Raw genomic sequence first — 9,767 nt, 5'->3', positions numbered from 1 at the left:
GGAAATATCATGATAGGTGGAGAAAAGACTGAAATTGTCAACAATTTCATCTTACTTGGATCCAAAATCAATACACTTGGTTCCATCAGTCGGGAGATCAGGAGATATATTGCACTGGGAAAGTCTGAAGTCAGACATCTCTCCAAATTACTGTGGAGCAATGTCAGTTTGAGGACTGAGGTACACCTGATTCAGGTCATAGTCTTTTCAGTCACTTGCTATATATCTGAGGGCTGGACAATGAATAAGGATGACAGAAGAAAGCTGATATATGTGAGCTGTGGTGTTGGAGAAGAGTACTGAATATCCCACGAACTGCCCAGAGAACAAACATATAACTTGGAGAAGGTGCAGCCAGAGTGCTCCTTGGAGGCAAAGATGATAAAGCTTCATCTTCATATACTTTGGGCATGTTACTAGGAGAGGCTTTTCCTTGGAGAGAAACATGATGCTTGGGATGGTGGAGGATGGTGCAATAGAGGAAGATCCTCAAACAGGTGGATTGTCAGTGACTTCAGCAACGGGCTTGAGTGTGTCAGAGATTGTGAAAATGGTACAAAAAAGGATAGGGTTCTGATCTGTTGTTCATAGGGTCGCGATGAGTCATTTGATTTGACAGCACTTAACAAGAAACCTCTTGAAACAGTTTTTTACTCCATCGTATAGGGATCTCTAGTGGCCTACTGGTTAGAAGCTGTACTTCAATCCTAAAGGCACGCAGCTCGAATCCACTAGGTGTTCCACAGAAGAGGAATGGGCATCTCCTCCAGTGAGATTTACTGCCTCTGAAAACCTTCTGAGGATCGGTCAGCTGTGAGTCAGTTGCAGTCTGATGGCAAACAACAACAACAACAATAGAACGTTTGCTTGGGCTCGTGGAAGTCTCCTGAAGAACCTCTGTGTGTGACTTTTGGATACAGAACTCCTCCCTGCAGACACAAGAGGAGGCACATGCAGACAGAGAAAACAGACAGGAGAACAACAGGAAATGGAACTGTGCATATTATTTTGCTTTTCATTTAATTCTAAACATGCTTCTTCACAGATACTGTAGTGTAAGATTGAATAAATGACATTTCTCCAATACACAACAAGTCCTGATTCTCTGGGAGGATGAAATTATTTTCAGGTTAATTCTCCATTATCCCTTAGAGGGGATGTGTTCTCATTGCTCTGTAAGATTTGAGTTATTCAAATCCATACAGTCATTCAAATCCATTCAGTCCATACTACTGGACTCAGAGGGCCTGGGGCTCAGAGATCTGCGGCACCTCAACACCTCAGTAGCTGCAGCAGAAGCAGGATGTGGGGCGAGAGGTGTGTCTGCGGGCTTTCACCAGTGTTACACCAGCAGCACTGGCCTCACACATCATTGTGGCAAGTTGTTGCTAGGCAGCACTGGCTGCTGTCCCAAAGGGCTTGGTGGTAGGTAACAAACATGGCTCTGGAACTCACCATTAGGAAAGACATAGATGTTAGAGCCCACGGTGCTTCATGGAAAGGCTCTCAGCAGACTCAGCCTCCCATCCACCAAAGACCAATCACTACAGTCCACGCTCATCTCCCTATCCATGGTGCTTCTGCTCAGTCCTCTCAGGTGACCTGGGATCACAAGGCTTATTCACTCTCTCCCTTCACTCTGGCAAGTAATGTTATTAGGAAAAATCACTCAATAATAGCAGCAATAATACCAGAAACAAGGAGATGGCAGGGCTTATGCCCACTATCACGTTCAACCCTCAGGACAGCTCTAGAAATTGACCGGACCTCTCCAGAGCTGATGAATGATGAAGCCAGATTTCACTCTGGTTTTAAACTAGTACTGTCATTCCATAGCATTTCTGAATATGCCTACTCTAAGCTATAATTGACTAGTAAGATTCAAATATGTCCTTCAGCCCTGCCTCAAGTGGTACTATGGATAGATGCTTAGAACAAAAGGATGAAGCTCTGAAGGTGACATTTCTGGCAGCAGAAGGTATAGGGCAGGGGAGGGAGACCTTTCCAGTGCTAAAATTCCCTCATGTAGACTGTTTCCTATTCCACAGTTGTATGGGACCATCTCTTTGAATAGATTTGCTGCTGGTTCCTTCTAAATTGAAGTTCAGTTTATATTGAGTTAAAGATTAAAAAAAATATAATAAAAAAACCCCATCATGCCTTAAGAATTGACTGTCCCATCCATCTCAAGTGGGGAACTTGAAGTGACAAGACTTAAGCAAAAGCTGTTTCTTCCTCTGAGTGGCCTAGTGGGTAAACAGGCTAATAAATCAAAGGCAGATGATTGTAATTCCCCAGCTGCTCTGAGGGAGAAAGATGGGCAATCTCCTCGTGCACCATTTCCAGCCTCTGCAGCCTGCTGACTCTTCTGGTCAATACATGGCTTTGGGCTTTCGTGGTCTGCAATCCTTGATAAGTCTGTCTTGACCTTCAACATAAATTCCTTAGTTGCTAAAGGTTTTTCTTGTGAGGAGCGGGGAGAGGCCTAATTCTCATGTGTGAGGTCTAAAAAGCCAAAATTAAATGAAAACGGCTTCAAAACCAATGACAGAGCTGGTGATGAGAAGGAAGCAAGACTCCCTCAGTCTCCTCCTTCCTTTCAGAGTCAAAGGTGAACTTCTTCCAACATAATTTAGTGTTGGTGACTCAGGGAGCTCTGGTGGCCTAGCGGTAAGGAGTTGCTCTGCCAAGCCAAAGGTACACAGTTCGCGTCCACCAGTTGTTCTATGGGAGAAAGAGGACAATCTCCTAACCTATGATTTGCAGCCTCTGAAAACCTGCTGGAGGGTCAGCTAAGAGTCGGTTCTGACTCGGCAGCACTGAGTTGAGACAAGGGGCACAGGGACAACCTTCCTAAACCAAGCAGAGGCACTTGGATGGAAATTCTGAAAGGCATTTGAAAGACTCGGTGAGAGTTCCTCCCCTCTCCCTGGAAATCTCCATAATGAGCTGCTATCGGTTCCTTCAAATTAGTACATAATTTGATACAACTGCTATTCCCTGGACAATTAGGTGTCCAGTTGTTCTGCAATAGTACTGAGATGATCTAAATCTGATTCATTCCGGGCTGGGTTTTCTTTTCCCTGGATCCCCACATTTCTAATTAGCACCTTCTGCGGGAAGCAGTCAGAGAAGTCATTAAATGCTGCAGGCGCTGGCACCATGCCCACACTTTTCCTCTTTCACGTGACAGAATTCTTCAGACATGAGCTGACTGCCCGCTGTTCAAAGCACCCAGGGGACAGCACGTGTCCAAGGGAACATACCCTTCAGTGAGGAGACACAGGGGCAGATAGGGCTCCAGCACATCACAAGGTAGAGAACCTGCAAGGGGCAGATGAAGACCCTAAAGTTCAGAACTGGGAACACGTTCTCTGGCCAGGGCCATCAAGGGGACCCTGCAGAGAGGGGCTGGGGCACTTTAGGGGAATAGAGGATCATTGCTCTTTATTCATTATGGTTTTGTATGGTGCCACATCCTGAGCCTTGAGACCATTGACCACACCTGCTTGTGAACTGGCACTTGCCTTGGGCCTGGGTTCTTGTGTTCTGGCTCACAAGATGCTCTGCATCCAAGAAGAACTCAAGAAACCAAACCCACTGTCACTGAGTTGATTCCAAATTATGGTGACCCTCATGATAGAATTTACACAGGATTTCCAAGATTGCCATCTTTCTCCCATGAAGCAGTTTGACCTTTTTGGTTTGCTTTTTATTTTATGTTGGTTTGCATTTAAAGCCTCATATACATTGTGTTTCATTCATGCACATTGTTTTCACACATTCCTTCATTCCCATTGTGTTTCATATGGTCATTCCTATACAATAGCGTTTATAAAATTAATCACCATTGAGCTATGCTTTCTATTACCGTCTTTTAAGGTCCACATTGGATCCTAATTCTTTTACCCCCTACCTCTGTCCACCAAACTCTGTCATCTTAATGATTTCCTCTCTTCACTCCACACACCCACATTGTCCTCCTTCCCCTTTAGGCTTTTATACATATCTTACCAGTTATCCTTTTCTTTTTACAATAATGGTTTTATCCTGTATTTGTCCTTAAAAGAATGGTTCTTTCACTCAGCATACCGCTTTCTAGACTCTCCCATATTATATAGTTGTTGTTGTTGTTGTTAAGTGCCATCGAGTCACAGGCGACTCATAGTGACCCTATGAAGGAGAGTCCTGAATGCTTGCATGTCTTTCATCCTTTCTCCAGGTTCATGGAGTTTCTGGAGGCACACTATTACAGAACTGGATGCCACTCCTGCCTCCAAGCTTGTTTTAATTGGGGAGCTCCACCAAACACTGTCCGTATTGGGTAACCAGCCATCAACGCATTTGACACATCGTTTGAACAAATACAATGAAAGATAGACCCGAGGGCCATGGATTAAAAGTCACCCATCTTTGGCTTGGTAGCATTGCTTTCTGTCCACTGGGCGAAGGGATCTCTATCTTGATGTTATTGTTGTTAAGTGCCGTCGAGTTGCAGGTGACTCATGGTGACCGTATGAAGGAGAGTTCTCAATGCTTGGCAGTATATAGTACTTTGCAAAATCATTACTCCTTATTGCTGCATTAGTATTCCATTGTGTGAGTGTACCACAGCTTCTCAATCCATTGTTGATAGACATTTGGGCTGTTTCAATTTCCTTGCTAATGGAAGCAGCTTCTTCTTCTTGTTATATGTGATTGAGTCTCATAGCCCACCCTCAGAGTGGGTTTTCAGAGGCAGTAATTTCACACGAGAGAAGATTGCCATCTTCCTTCTGTGGAGCAGCCGGGGAACTCGAACCACATGCCTTTGGGTTGGCAGCACAACTCTTTCCCAAAGCTGATGGGCTCAAACTGGCAGTTTTTGGTGAGGAGCCAAGTACTTTAACCACTGCACGGCTCTGGCTTTTCCAGGGAGCTGAACAAATGCTGCACTTGTTCATTGCTCCCTGGGTGCAGTGATCAGAGAGCTACCTAGCTCATGGTTTAGTTGGTCATCAGGAGGCAGGACACTCCTATGAGGTTGGTTGTTGTTGTTGTTGTTATGTGTCATCGAATAGGAACCAGCTCCGCACTAACCCACCAGAGGTGGTTGTTGTTGTTATGTGCCGTCGAGTCATTTGTGACTCATAGCGACCCTATGTACAACAGCCCTAAACCCTGCTCTATCCTGTGCCATTCTCACTGCCTCTGACACATCCATCCCGATTACCCCAGTCACTGAATCAATCCATCTCCTAGAGGGTCTTCCCCTCCTGCGCTGTCCCTCCACTCTGCCCAGCATGATGTTCCTCTCCAAAGACCTGTCTCTCCTTACAACATGTCCAAAGTATGTCAGGCGAAGCCCCAGAATCCTTGCCTCCAAGGAGCAGCCTGGTTTAACCCTCTCTAGGATGAATCTATTTGTTTTCTTGGCAGTCCATGGTACATTCAGTGCTCTTCTCCAGCACCACAGCTCAAAGGCGTCAATTCTCCTTCTATCCTCCCTAGTCATTGTCCAACTCTCTGATGCATAACAAGTGATTGCAAAAACCATGGCCTCCAGAGAGACACCGTTGCTCTTGAGTACTTTAGAGAGGTCCCTAACTGCAGACTTTCCCATCGCAATACATTTTTTGATTGGGGTTCCATGGTGTAATGGTTAGCACTCTGGACTCTGAATCCAGCGATCCGAGTTCAAGTCTCAGTGGGACCTGCACCTGCACCAGAGGTTAGTTTATAAAAAACTGTAAATCCCATGGGAGGAGACTGCCCATCTTTCCTCCCACAGAGCAGCTGGCAGGTTCAAACCTTGTGCCTTTGGATTGACAACATAAGTCTTCACCTGAAACAAATTCAAGCTTATCTTCAAATAACTAACTCTCCCACTTCTACCACAAAATAGCTGAATAGCTTTAACAACCTCGTTCATTCTGTTTAAATGTGTTTTGAAATAGTCTGTTCTGCTACATCATATGCTCTCAATACAATAGTGTTGCCCCCCGAGGGTACAGAAATTGGTTCTTGGAGTTGAAAAAGAGCTTAGTAGTTTTATGTATAAAGTATACATATCCTTAGAGTGTGTAAGTGAATATATACAAATATTTCTCGCATTAAAATTTCATGGGGTGTGAAAATAGGAAAAAAATATTTAAAAAGCTATTTAAGGATGAATAATAAGGAGGAGTTCAAGAAACACTCTGCTGATTACCCTATGGGTGTGTCAGAGGCAGCCCGATTGGCACAGGATAGAGCAGGGTTTAGGGCTGTTGTACATAGGGTCGCTATGAGTCACAAATGACTCGACGGCACATAACAACAACAACAACAGATTTAGAAGTAAGCATATTTCAGACTAGTAAAGATACACAGTTTATTCAATTATCCAGTCACTCGGCATATATTAATAAACACCAATTATATTCCAGGCACCATTCTAGAAGCTGAGAGTTGAAACTGTGAGAATAAACTAGACAAGACAATTTCTGGGCTTCTGAGGTTTCATTCCAGCAAGAAGAAAGGAATAACAAAGTAAGCTAATATGTAGTTCCCTAGTTGGTGATAACTGCTTGGAGGAAAATAAATAAATAAAGGAAGACACAGAGTATGGGGAGAAGGGAGAGGTACCACTTAAAAGAGGGAGCACATATATAGAAACACACAAAGCATCCATCAAATTACAAGTTATCTCTCTCTCTCTCTCTTTCTCTCTCTCTCTCTTTCTCTCTCTCTCTCCGCCATTAAGTCTGAACTAATTTATAGCTAACCCTCCAGCAGGCTTTCAGAGGTTGTAAATAATTTGGGACAAGGTTGCCCATCTTTCCCCCATGGAGCAGCTGGTGGATTCAAACTGCTTACTTTGGGATGACAGCACAACTTATGGCCTACTAGGCCACCAGAGCTCACTCTGTAGAAAGACTTCTGTTTTCTTCTTCATTTTTTAAAATAGAATTTTTTTTAAATACTTCATAGTAAAGAACTTGTTAAATTTATGCATGGTACCAAAAAAACTTAGAGAGCAAGAAAAAAATAGAAATGTATTTAAAGATTTATCAGAAAAATCTTTTAAAATGTCCTTGTTGTAACTTATTTTATTGTAAAGTTTGGAGCAAGAGGTCATGATTCCCCCTCCCTGGTCAAAGTGACAGCTATAAGAATAGATGACTTGGTGCCTTGGAGAAAATAATGTGGCTTTGAAAGGTTGTCCTCAAAGCTTCAAATTGATGGAGAAACAAGAGAAGAGAAAAGGAAAATCAAGCTCATGCTTTCCTCTCGATTAAGGATCCTGCTAACCAGCATCACCAACAATGGAGGGAAAGAGAGCCGTGGAGATATCAGGCCAATCTTTTCAGCGCCTTATTTACTCACTGAGGTAAATGTGATCCTAACTTAAGGTTGAGAGGATCCTGGGGTGGTGGAACAGTTAAGATCCTTAGCTGCTAACCCAAAGATGGGAAGTTCAAGTCCTCCCAGAGCTCCCTCGGAGGAAAGGCCTTATGATTTATTTCCCAAAAATCAACCACTGAAAATGTTATGCAACACAATTTCATTTTGGCATATGTGAGGTTACCATAAGCCAAAATCAACTTGATAGGAATGGGTTTTTCATTTTTAAGAATTTAATGTTGAGGAGAATTCTTTAAAATACTGAATGTTGGCTGAGATGTTCCTTTCCTGTGATTCACTGGAAGCCTCTCAGTTACTTTCTGATTATTATATTTACAAATGACACTTACTCCCAAACTTAATGCTTAGTTGCTGAAAACTGTGCCTTTGTAATGAACGAGCTCTTAACATTTATCTCTTTAGAACGTGGACCTTTAATTCTTTTTTTTCTTTTCATAGAATTAAAATGCAGGTTATTTTGAAACAAGATGTGTTGTTCCAATGGCTTTAGAATTTTTAACTAAGAAGGAAGCATATTATTTTAAAATTCTTTTCCTCCTTAAAAAAATAGAAAGCTTATCATTTGTCTCCACAGGTAGATAGGATGTGGGTTGTCTATCATTTACAGGTGGAATGGCCTCTTAGTTGAACCGCTGGCCGATTATCAGCTGTAAATCCCATAGAGTGGGGGAGGTTGCTCACCTTTCTCACATGGAGCAGTTGGTAGATTCAAACTATGCATCTTTGAGGTGGCAGCACACCTCCTTATCACCAGGCCACCAGAGCTCCCCAGCAGCCTGCATTACTAAGAGCTGCCTTTGGAACTCTTCTGCCTTCTCTCTCAACCAATTCTGCTCCTGAGAGATAGGAAATCCACTTCAAAACCACATCAGAGCTGAGCCTCTTTACCTGCCAATTTTCTACATCCATTTTGGAATACTTTTTTCTTCTTTTCAGTTTTCTTGAAATATAATGTGACTACCAAGATTGTATCGCCTTGCTTGCACTTCTTTCAAAGGAAGAGATCTAGTCCCAAGAATGAGAAAGAAATAAATATTTTGGAAGTAAATTGAATTGAGCAAAAAAGAATTTAAGTGACTCTGTCTAGGAGAAAAGTAAAAATCTGTAAAGCCCCACAGTCTTTCATCATTCCTTATACAAATGCTGAGTTAAATGGCAGAAAGGACGATGAGCATGGTGATAGGCTGCAAGTACTCCCTCCCGACTGGCACGTTCCAAAAGCTTCCCATGCCTCTCCCACTTGATCTGCGCAATTCTATGGCACACATATTATTATAAGGCCTCCTTTTGTAAGAGAAGGATAGAGAGAACATTTGCTTCTGTTAAGAAAAAATGGAATACTAAATAGAATAATACTCATCTTCCTTTGTCCTATCCCATATCTGCACGTTTCCATTTTCAAACTCACTTGACTGTACACATTGCATGGTGTCTAAAACCCAAAAAGCCCAAAAAGCCCAGACCCTCTGTCATTGAGTGGTTCTGACTCCTAGTGCCCTTATAGGACAGAGTAGAACTGTCCGTGGGATTTTTAAGACTATAAATATTTATGGATACCATCTGTCTCTTTTTTCAAATCATCAGCCTTCGTATTAGCAGGCTAGTACATAATCCATTGTGTCTCCAGAACTCTGCATGATGCTAAAGTTCATCTAAATGCTCTCTTCACTTCTCTCCATTGTCACTTTCTTCCAGTCTTCGAGTTTCCAGAGAGTTGAGGGGTGGTAGGGAAGGTACTGTGGTTTAAGGACATCTTAACTCCTAGGGGAGGTTGTTGGCACACTTCGGTTTAATAGGATTTCAGTCATGAGGTGTCAGGGGCAAAGGGAATCTCCAAGATGATCCCATTTGGTGCTACATCTTATTGAGAAGATAGAGAAGTTCAAGGAGGAGGAAGAACTGACTCTAGTCTCACAGAGAATTGTAGCAAAATCAAGATAAGAGCTGAGGCCCCCAGCTCCCAGCTTCAAGTTCTCCTCCCTTCAACACAAATCTTGCTTTCCCACCATGACTAATGAGCTCCTAACCACTGGGTCGGTTGGTCCACCACCCTCCTCAGACCTACCACTCATCTTGTCTAGAGTAGATCTTCGTTGTGTGCTCATGGCTAACTACTGCCTTTGTGTTATCAATGGTTATAACTCTTCTCATCCTATATCATAGTTAAGGTCCCTTATGAATAACCCACCTTGTGTCAGTATTGCTTTCTGCTATATTCAAGTAAACTGAGAAGTGAAGACAAAAGAAAAGTTGTCAATGATCCCATTCTACTCGGATCAACAATCAACAACCATTGAAGTAGTGGAAAAATTGACGGTCACAATGGGCTTGGGTATATCAAAGATGGGGTTGTTGTTGTTAAGTGCCATCGAGTCGTTTCC

At 42.8% G+C, this 9,767-nt stretch overlaps 1 non-coding gene across 1 annotated transcript; it reads left to right on the top strand.

The window, feature by feature from the left end:
* The first annotated feature begins 5,623 nt into the window (after positions 1-5,623).
* Positions 5,624-5,695, top strand: TRNAQ-CUG. Its single transcript has one exon. It is a non-coding gene; the product is annotated as a tRNA-Gln (tRNA).
* The last annotated feature ends 4,072 nt before the right edge of the window (positions 5,696-9,767 follow it).

This window comes from Elephantulus edwardii, unplaced genomic scaffold (assembly GCF_000299155.1).
Source record: "Elephantulus edwardii isolate Elephantulus edwardi_28Jun2011 unplaced genomic scaffold, EleEdw1.0 scaffold00009, whole genome shotgun sequence".
In the NCBI taxonomy this organism is placed as follows: domain Eukaryota; kingdom Metazoa; phylum Chordata; class Mammalia; order Macroscelidea; family Macroscelididae; genus Elephantulus; species Elephantulus edwardii.
This window is presented reverse-complemented; position numbering and strand designations above follow the sequence as displayed.